The sequence below is a fragment of the Sinocyclocheilus anshuiensis genome, unplaced genomic scaffold (assembly GCF_001515605.1).
Source record: "Sinocyclocheilus anshuiensis isolate Anshui unplaced genomic scaffold, SAMN03320099.WGS_v1.1 scaffold436, whole genome shotgun sequence".
Classification (NCBI taxonomy): Eukaryota; Metazoa; Chordata; class Actinopteri; order Cypriniformes; family Cyprinidae; genus Sinocyclocheilus; species Sinocyclocheilus anshuiensis.
This window is the reverse complement of record NW_015560618.1, coordinates 2,448,178-2,458,235: the sequence shown is the minus strand read 5'-3', so window position 1 is coordinate 2,458,235 and position 10,058 is coordinate 2,448,178. Positions and strand designations below refer to the sequence as shown.

At 39.7% G+C, this 10,058-nt stretch overlaps 1 pseudogene; it reads left to right on the top strand.

Annotated features, from left to right (window-relative positions):
• The first annotated feature begins 8,066 nt into the window (after positions 1-8,066).
• Positions 8,067-10,058, top strand: part of LOC107681698 (otolin-1-A-like) — a 3,086-nt pseudogene continuing 1,094 nt past the window's right edge.

Below are 10,058 nucleotides of genomic sequence, written 5' to 3'. Positions count from 1 at the left end.
AATTTAGATATATTTTTGAGATGGAAAAATGCAGTTTTACAAATGCTAGAAACGTGACTTTCGAAGGAAAGATTGCTATCAAATAGCACATCTAGTTTCCTAACTGATGACGAAGAATTGACAGAGCAGCCATCAAGTGTTAGGCAGTGTTCTAGGTTATTACATGCTGAGGTTTTAGGTCAGATAATTAGCACCTTTGTTTTTTCAGAATTTAGCAGCAAGAAATTACTTGTCATCCAGTTTTTTATATCGACTATGCATTCCGTTAGTTTTTCAAATTGGTATGTTTCGCCGGGCCGCAAAGAAATATAGAGCTGAGTATCATCAGCATAACAGTGAAAGCTAACACCGTGATTCCTGATGATATCTCCCAAGGGTAACATGTAAAGCGTGAAAAGTAATGGCCCTAGTACTGAGCCTTGAGGTACTCCATACTGCATTTGTGATCGATATGATACATCTTCATTCACTGCTACGAATTGATGGCGGTCAGATAAGTATGATTTGAACCATGCTAATGCACTTCCACTAATACCAACAAAGTTTTCTAGTCTATTCATAAGAATGTTGTGGTCGATAGTGTCGAACGCAGCTCTAAGATCCAGTAGCACTAATAGAGAGATACAACCACGATCAGATGATAAGAGCAGGTCATTTGTAACTAATGAGAGCAGTCTCAGTACGGTCTAAATCCTGACTGGAAATCCTCACAGATACCTTTTCTAGTAGTATCTTTGACAGAAAAGGGAGATTCGAGATCGGTCTGTAATTAACTAGATCTTTGGGGTCAAGTTGTGGGTTTTTTAATGAGAGGCTTAATTAACAACCAGTTTGAAGGTTTTGGGGACATATCCTAATGATGAATTAATAATAGTCAGAAAAGGATCTATGACTTCTGGAATCACCTCTTTCAGGAGCTTAGATGGAATAGGATCTAACATACATGTTGTTGGTTTAGATGATTTAACAAGTTTATACAATTCTTCCTCTCCTATAGTAGAGAATGAGTGGAATCGTTCATCAGGGGATCTATAGGGCACTATCTGATGCGATACTGTAGCTGACTGCTGCATGGTTACAATTTTATCTCTAATAGTATCGATCTTGGAATTAAAGTAGTTCATAAAGTCATTACTGCTGTGCTGTTGGGAAATGTCAACGCCTGTTGATGTTTTATTTTTCGTTAATTTAGCCACTGTATTGAATATATACCTGGGGTTATGTTTGTTTTCTTCTAAAAGAGACGAAAAGTAACCAGATCTAGCAGTTTTTAATGCTTTTCAGTAGGATAGGGTACTTTCCCGCCATGCAATACGAAATACCTCTAGTTTTGTTTTCCTCCAGCTGCGCTATATTTTCAGGGCTGCTCTCTGTAGGGTGCGAGTGTGCTCATTATACCAAGGTGTCAAACTGTTATCCTTAAAGTGCCCCTATTATGGGTAATGAAAGGTTCATATTTTGGTTTTGGGAGTCCCCAACAACAGGTTGACATGCATGCAAGGTCAAAAACACTTTCATTGTCTTATAATATGCATTTATTTTTACCTTACTTGCTCAACGCCTCCCAAATGATTCGCTCAACGATTCATTTTTCCAAACCTCTCCTTTGCGTGACGCTAATCGGCGGTGATTGGTCCGATTGGTCTCATTTCCATTTCATCATGCCTGTAATGCCTGATAAAGCAACGTTTTTGAGCACAGTGCTGCTTTGTGTGCAGTGTTACCGGGGAAACAGCTATTTTACCACTGCAAAAGCGGCACCTACTGGCAAAGAATGAATTTGCATTTTCATTCAGACCACTGCGAAAAGACCAACAAGTGGGCAGGCAATATGCTAATGTTTCATGTTGATGTCAACATGAAACGGCTTGGGATTCATTTTAAAAACGACTAATTTCAATGACTCAGAGTCGACTCTTTCTTTTGAGAGCCAATAACTTTATACACGGTGAACTTTGAGATTTAAAACTTTGCAGGATGCTTTCATTCACTTTGAGTTGTGTTACACACTGCATGAAAGGTAATTTTCAAAAATCCACAATAGGGACACTTTAATCTTCCTTAAGCGTAAAGGAGCAACCATATCTAAAATGCTAGAAAAGAGAGAGTCTATAGTTTCTGTTACATCAAGTTTTTCTGGGCTATTGGATATGCTGAGGAATTGAGATAAATCAGGAAGATTATTTACAAAGCAGTCTTGTGTTAGAAGTGATGGTTATACCATACTTGTAACAAAGAGTAGAATTTAGTTTTAACTACAGTGGTGTGAAAAAGTTTTTGCCCCCTTCCTGTTTTTTTTATTTTATTTTTTTGCATATGTCACACTTGAATGATTCAGATCATCAAACAAATTTTAATATTACACAAAGATAACCCGAGTAAATACAAAATTCAGTTTTGAAATAATGATTTAATTAAGGGAAGAAAGCCGTCCAAACCTGCCTGGCACTACGTGAAAAAGTAATTGATCATCAAACACATTTTTATATTACACAAAGATAATGCAAGTAAATACAAAATGCAGTTTTTAAATGATTATTTATTTTATGAAGGGAAAAAAGCTGGCCAAACCTGCCTGACCCAACGTGAACAAGTAATTGCCCCCTAAATCTAATAACTGGTTGTGCCACGCTTTGCAGCAACAACTGCAATCAAGTGTTTGCGATAACTGGCAATGAGTCTTTCACATTGCTGTGGATGAATTTTGGCCCACTCTTCTTTGCAGAATTGTTTTAATTCAGCCACATTGGAGGGTTTTCCAGCATGAATGGACTGTTTAAGGTCATACCACAGCATATCAATCGGATTTAAGTCCGGACTTTGACTTGGCCACTCTACTAAACCTTAATTTTGTTTTTCTTGAGCCATTCAGGGGTGGACTTGCTGGTGTGTTTGGGATCATTGTCCTGCTGCAGAACCCAAGTTCGCTTCAACTTGAGGTCACGAACAGATGGCCGGACATTCTCCTTCAGGATTTTTTGGTAAACAGCAGAATTCATGGTTCCATTTATCACAGCAAGTCTTCCAGGTCCTGAAGCAGCAAAACAGCCCCAGACCAGCAGAATTCATGGTTCCGTCAATTAGGCAAGTCGTCCAGGTCCTGAAGCTGCAAAGCAGCCCCAGATCATCACACTACCACCACCATGTTTGACTGTTGGTATGATGTTCTTTTTATGAAATGCTGTGTTGGTTTTACGCCAGATGTAACGGGACACACGCCTTCCAAAAAGTTCAACTTTTGTCTCATCAGTCCACAGAATATTTGCCCAAATGTCTTGGAGATAATCAAGATATTGTTTGGCAAATGTGAGATGAGCCTTTATGTTCTTTTTGGTCAGCAGTGGCTTTTGCCTTGGAACTCTCCCATGGATGCCGTTTTTGCCCAGTCTCTTTCTTATTGTTGAATCATGAACACTGACCTTAATTGAGGCAAGTGAGGCCTGCAGTTCTTTAGATGTTGTTCTGAATTCTTTTATGACCTCCTGGATGAGTCGTCGTTGCACTCTTGGATTAATTTTGGTAGACCGGCCACTCCTGAGAAGGTTCACCACATTTCCAAGTTTTCTCTATTTGTGGATAATGGCTCTGACCGTGATAGCCATACCAGGCGTGAATTTTTGAGTGGGAGAAGTTTTCTTTGTTTCCCTTTATGGTCCATTTGCATGTTTATGGCCGGTCTGGAGGATTGGTGCAGTTTTACCCAGAATATGCTACAAATAGTATGATGCATTTCACGATCACATAGTGTAGATCATTGTTTGAGGAATAAAGAGCAGATCATTTTGATACCAAGAACGAAACATCTAGAAGATCTTAAAGCAGAGATACACTCATATACCTGAATATGAGCCAGCGGTGGCGAACTCCTGTCCTGGAGAGCCGCGGTCCTGCAGAGTTCAGCTCCAACCCTAATTAAAACTCACCTGCCTGTAGCTTTCTAGTAACCCTTCAGACCTTGATTAGCTTGTTCAGGTGTGTTTGATTAGGGTTGAAGCAAAACTCTGCAGGGCTGTGGCTCTGCAGGGCTGTGGCTCTCCAGGACTGACGTTCGCCACCCCTGATATAAGCATTGAGAGAGTAGAATCTGGGGCCAGGACTGTAATTTATATGCAAATGTAAAAAGGCTAAAAGGAGTCTCTAAGACATAAAGCCCCCCATGACCCTCAATGATCCTAAGCAGACACTACAATATATACAAAAAAACAAACAAACAAACCAAAAAACAGCATGTCGCCCAGAGAAAATGCAGAATTTGTCTTTGTCCCACACTTTGTTCAACCTGTTATTTGACACTTTCCACCCTTTTCAAAATAATATTTTGACATAATATTAAAGGGAGTGACATAAAATTATTTATGACTACATGGCTCAAACAAATAAAAGTTTATTTTACAGGCTTTATAAGTATTTCATTATGTTTACATTAAACTTATCAGGCTCAATATTTCAACTGTTATCGTGAAGCCCTAATAACATGACCATTTTTTACTCAGTTATCTAATATAAGAATTGCAAATGAACTGGGACAGGGTTGAAATACTGTAGAATTAGAATTAATAACTACTGGTATTTATTATACCATGTTTTCATTATGTCAATTTATTTTTCTAAAATGCATTATATGCATTTTTGAGAATCCAAAATTTGTATCTGTCCCTTACTCTGTTCAACTCTGTTATAACTCTGCTATATATTTTACAGGTTATTTTGCAACCTTTATAATTATTTTATTAGTTTACATTGACCTTATCAAGCTCAATATTTAAGTCCTAATAAGTGTAATCATTTTTTTTTAATTTTGATTATGTGTAATTTCTTACAAGGTACACCAAAACTAAGCAGTGCTATTAGAATTTACTCCATTATCCAAGTAATGAACTGTCACAGGGTTGAAATAATATAGTTTTAGGATTAGAAGTAATAAATAATTTCTGGTATTTATTATTGCATGTTTTAACTATTAAGTTTTCTTCTGAAATGCTTAACACATTTATTGAGATTCTAGAATTTGCATTGGTCCCTTACTTATAGTTCAACCCTGTTACGATGGGACATTTCCCCCTCTTTCCAAGTACTCCTCGCTGCAGACTGTAGCGCGGTGATGTCATGCATTTCTTTTTTTAAGGTTTATTTATGGCGTTTAATGCCTTTATTTTGATAGGACAGTATAGGTCGACAGAAAGTGAAATGGGTGAGAGAGAGGGGGATGGGATCGGGAAAGGTCCGCGAGCCGGGACTCGAACTCGTGACACCTGAAGCACAATGGCGCTGTATGTCGGCGCGCTGCCCACGAGGCCATCGGCGTCGACGACGTCACGCATTTCGACGTAATGCTTGTCTTTAAAACGCATGCGCTGTACGGACTCTGATTTTTCACCCACAGTAGATGGCGGTAGTGGCAGAGCTAGAGATTTATACATGGGGTGGCCAAAGCTAATTCAGGGGGTCCATAGTCCATGACAGAAAATCAGTGTATAACTCCAACCTGGCATAAAAAAAAAGCATGAATAAATCCTATGATTGCTGATTACTTCACATTACCCCACATTAGCTTTATATTCCTACCGTAACTTAAAATGTTAGTCTATTGAAACTTATTTCTCTTACTTCTATCATCTTTTTAACCAGTGGTTGAAGCAAAATATCTAGCATTAACTTGTAGGCTACAGTGAATTTTGTAAATGTTGTTCAGGAAACCTAAAACTTCTATTACTTCAAACAGGACTACCAACTTTTGAGTTCAGCCTGGAGTGAGAATTATTTAGGAATAATTAACAAGCTTGCAATTAAGTACACTACCAGTCAAAAGTTTTTGAACAGTAAGATTTTTAATGTTTTTAAAGAATTCTCTTCTGCTCACCAAGCCTGCATTTTTGGATCCAAAATACAGCAAAAGCAGTAATATTGCGATTTCTTTTTTTTACCAATTAAAATAACTGCCTTCTATTTGAATATATTTTAAAATGTAACTTATTCCTGTGATTTCAAAGCTGAATTTGTAGCATCATTATTCCAGTCACATGATCCTTCAGAAATCATTCTAATATTCTATTTTTGCTGCTCAAAACATTTATTATTATTATGTTGAAAACAGTTGAGTAGAATTTTTTCAGGTTTCTTTGATGAATAGAAAGTTTAGAAGAACAGCATCTGAAACAGAAATGAAAAGTAACAATTGATATGTATACAAGTTCATATTAGACCATTTTTATAACGACGTTACGTACATTTTTATTAATTCTAATAAAATTATCAATTATGAGTAAATATATACATTTAATGTTTGCAAAATTCTCCTCTAGTGTACATTTTTCTTGCTAGATTATGGACACTAAATGGGAGTTTCTGAGGTTATGTGACAGTGTTTTGAAGCTGCTGTCTTTCCGCAGTTGAAACACTCATTGAGTGATACACTATACTTTCAGTACGTTGTAGTGTATCTTTCAACATGGGTCGGATGTTCATTCAATGTTTAGCTATTTCATGCTAATTATAGAATGCATTCTTGCTTTGCTTAAACTGAGTCAAAGTGGGAGCGCGCGTGAACCGTCACACCACTAAAGAGCTCCAAAACTGTATCCTTTGAAATTCTTAATACAGCTAATAGAATTTGAATGCTGAGACTTTGTTTCCTATTATCAAAAGTGACATGCTCTGCGATGTTTTTCACTCCGTAAGAAAATGAATGTGTGGCGTGAGGCTGGAAATGGATGAGTCCAAGCGCGATGCGAAACACCAGACGCGTCACATCCTTGAGTTCGAGGATAAAATAAACGCTTCTTTCAGTACGATGAAACAAAGAAAATGAAATAGTAGCATCTTAATTATTGGGGTGGCCGATCCGATGTCAGGGGTGTCCAGTGCCACCCTGGACACCCCTCTGGCTCCGCCAAAAAACACATGAATGAAGACTCTGATTTGAATACCGGATGTTTGTAATAGGCAAGTGTTTGAAAACAAAGAGAAATTCGGTGGCAACAGAACCAGTAAGTCAATGAGCATAATTTATGTTTTCATTACATCTTTTTATTATCTTGATGTTGTATGCATTAATCATTTTGGTAACGTACATCTATAAATAACTAAATGTAGGCTAATGAAATAATTATACTACAAGTAATTTATCTCACATGGCAACTACAATGTTCACAAGGAGTTTGCTTTAAAACGGTGTAAATGCCTTCTTCAAACCAGCTATGGAACAGCAAAAATAGAGCTGTTTCCACGGTAACCTCTGTACACTAAGCAGCATCTATTAAGCATAGAAATCAGAGTGTTCTCTTTAATTATTTATAATTAGGCCTATATAATTTTACCTCTAATGAGACAATCGAAAACTATCAAAATAATGGAAGCTAAAGTAATAAAATACTTTAAAAAAGTAATAAAGACGCTAATTATAACGCAGTAAAGTGAGTTACGGCATATATGTTTTAAGACATGCGTTACGTCACTCTGCGCATGCGCACTAACACATGCGTGACGTCAAAATACATGATGTCACCGCGCTACAGTCTGCATAATGTTTTGATCTTTTAGACATATTCAAAGGAGTGTCATAAAAATCTTTCAGACCACAGTTCAAAGAGATGCAACTTTAAGCATTTTGTTACATCTAAACTGACCTCATGAAGCTCAATATTTCAACTCTGTTATGGCTAATCTCCTAATAACGGTGACGACCTTTTTTTTAAAATTATGTGTAATTTCTGAAACTAAGCGATACTATCAGAATTTACTCAGTTATTTAAGTATGTGAATTATAGACTGACTGTGATGGGGTTGAAATAATGTAGAGCTTTAGGGTTAGAGGTAAATAACTATTGGCATTTATTATACTGTTTTCATTATGTAGACATTTTTTTAGAAAATGCTTTTGAGAATCTAGAATTTTTATCTGTCCCTTACTTTCTATTTAACCATGTTATAATGCAACATTTCCCCCCGATATTTTTGAAAGTAGTGACATCAAAGTCTTAGCTTTTTCAAACCATTGTACATTAACAGTTTCCTGAGAACGGGCCTTATATTTCGAATTCCATTCGATGTTAATGTGTGCAGGTGAAATGGGCCTCAAAGGAGACACAGGTTTAACCGGGCTGAAAGGAGACCCAGGGGGCAGGGGAGAGCCCGGCTGGAATGGAACAAAGGGAGAGGCGGGCGAGCCTGGCATACAAGGACCAGCTGGCCCCCCCGGACCAGATGGCATCAAGGGGGAGAAGGGCGACAAAGGAGACTGTCCATTTGGAGAGAAAGGACAGAAAGCAGTATGGGGGAGCCAGGGCCTCAAAGGCCAAAAGGAGACATGGGTGTGCCAAGTCTGAACGGCACAGATGGGCTTCCTGGGGCTAAGGGTCCGAAGGGAGACCCAGGACCCCCAGGTAAGCAGGGAGAGCCTGGTCCTCCAGGACCCCATGGACCACCAGGGCAGAGGGGGATGCCAGGGATGAAAGGCATACGAGGCCTGAAGGGAGCATGAGGTTTTAGGGGACTCAAGGGCCTTAAGGGTGAACCTGCTGTTCAGAAGCGCTCAGCCTTCAGCACTGGTCTCTTTCCCAGCCGATCGTTCCCACCACCTGGCTTGCCGATCAAGTTTGATAAAGTAATTTACAATGAGGAGGGTCACTGGGACCCCCACGCCAGTAAGTTTAACTGCACTCATGGGGGAGTTTACGTCTTTTCCTACTACATAACAGTGCGTAATCGCCCCCTGCGTGCAGCCCTGGTGGTGAACGGCATTCGGAAACTGCGAACTCGCGACTCCCTTTACGGCCAGGACATTGACCAGGCCTCCAACATGGCAGTGCTGCGTCTATCATCTGGAGACCAGGTCTGGCTGGAGACTCTGCGGGACTGGAACGGTGTTTATTCCAGCAGCGAGGACGACAGCACGTTCTCTGGATTCCTGCTCTATGCTGATGCCACAGAGGACTGACGGCCAGGAATGACTTCTGGATGAACCATTTTAGACCAGTACTTCATTTTGTAGGGGTGAAACGAAAGCCACCTATATTACCTAAAGTACTTGAGACCTGAAATTAGAGCCATCTACTAACAGTAACTGTACAGCCACTAATTATTACGCTACCTGTTTTATGGCCAGACCAATCAATGCTGGAATTTTTTTTTAAAATTTGTTGCAGCTATTTTGTAGCTCTTTACATATCTATACAAAATAGCTAGCAGCAAATGCAATAAAGTAATAATGATTTAATTCTGTCTTTTGTTAACCATGCTGTGGTTTAAAAAAAAATAATTTTATGTAATATTAATTTCATTTATATAAATTAGAGCGCGACCGATATATCGTTTTGCCGATATTATCGGCCGATATGAGCCTGTCGCCGATATATCGGTATCGGCGACTATGCCGCCGACATGAACATTTTTTTTACATAACATATAAAGCAGATAAAATGCTTGAAATGGTGTAATTACTTAGTTTGTCCAGCAGAGCGCGCTCCATTGTTTGCTAATGGCGACCTGGATGAAACGCTTTAATGCTTAAGTCTATGGAAAACCATTGAAACTTTGAACGGCCATATCGCCGTAACGGCGCAGTGAATCCGCACCAAATTCGGGGGATCCCTTCAGCTCGAGGAACCCTCTCGAACGCAAATCGAGTGTACGTCTAGAGGCCCGCTTTCGAATGAGCCCACCCCCGCGTCGATAGCCCCCGGGGTTCGGGAGTTGCGGGTGGTTAAACTCGCGGTCCGGCGCTGAACGATCAAGCGATCCCAGAGGGCTACTGACGCGCGGCGGGTGGCATTCGAGAGGGCTGCTCGAGCTGAAGGGATCCCCCGAATTTGGTGAAGATCCGCCAGCGCATTCGCGGGATACTGACACCAGTCAACACTTTCACTTCAGTAAGGTGTCTTGTTCAGGCAGCATTCAAGCATGGTCTTATTCGACCGTAAGTGCCCTGCGAAGTCGACTTCACATGAAATTCCGCCATGATTCCAGTTCCAAGGGAACGTACACGTTACATTCAAAGGGCATTAAAGTGCGCGAGACGTGAATTTATATTTAGGGATGCACCGAATGTTCGGCAACCGAAC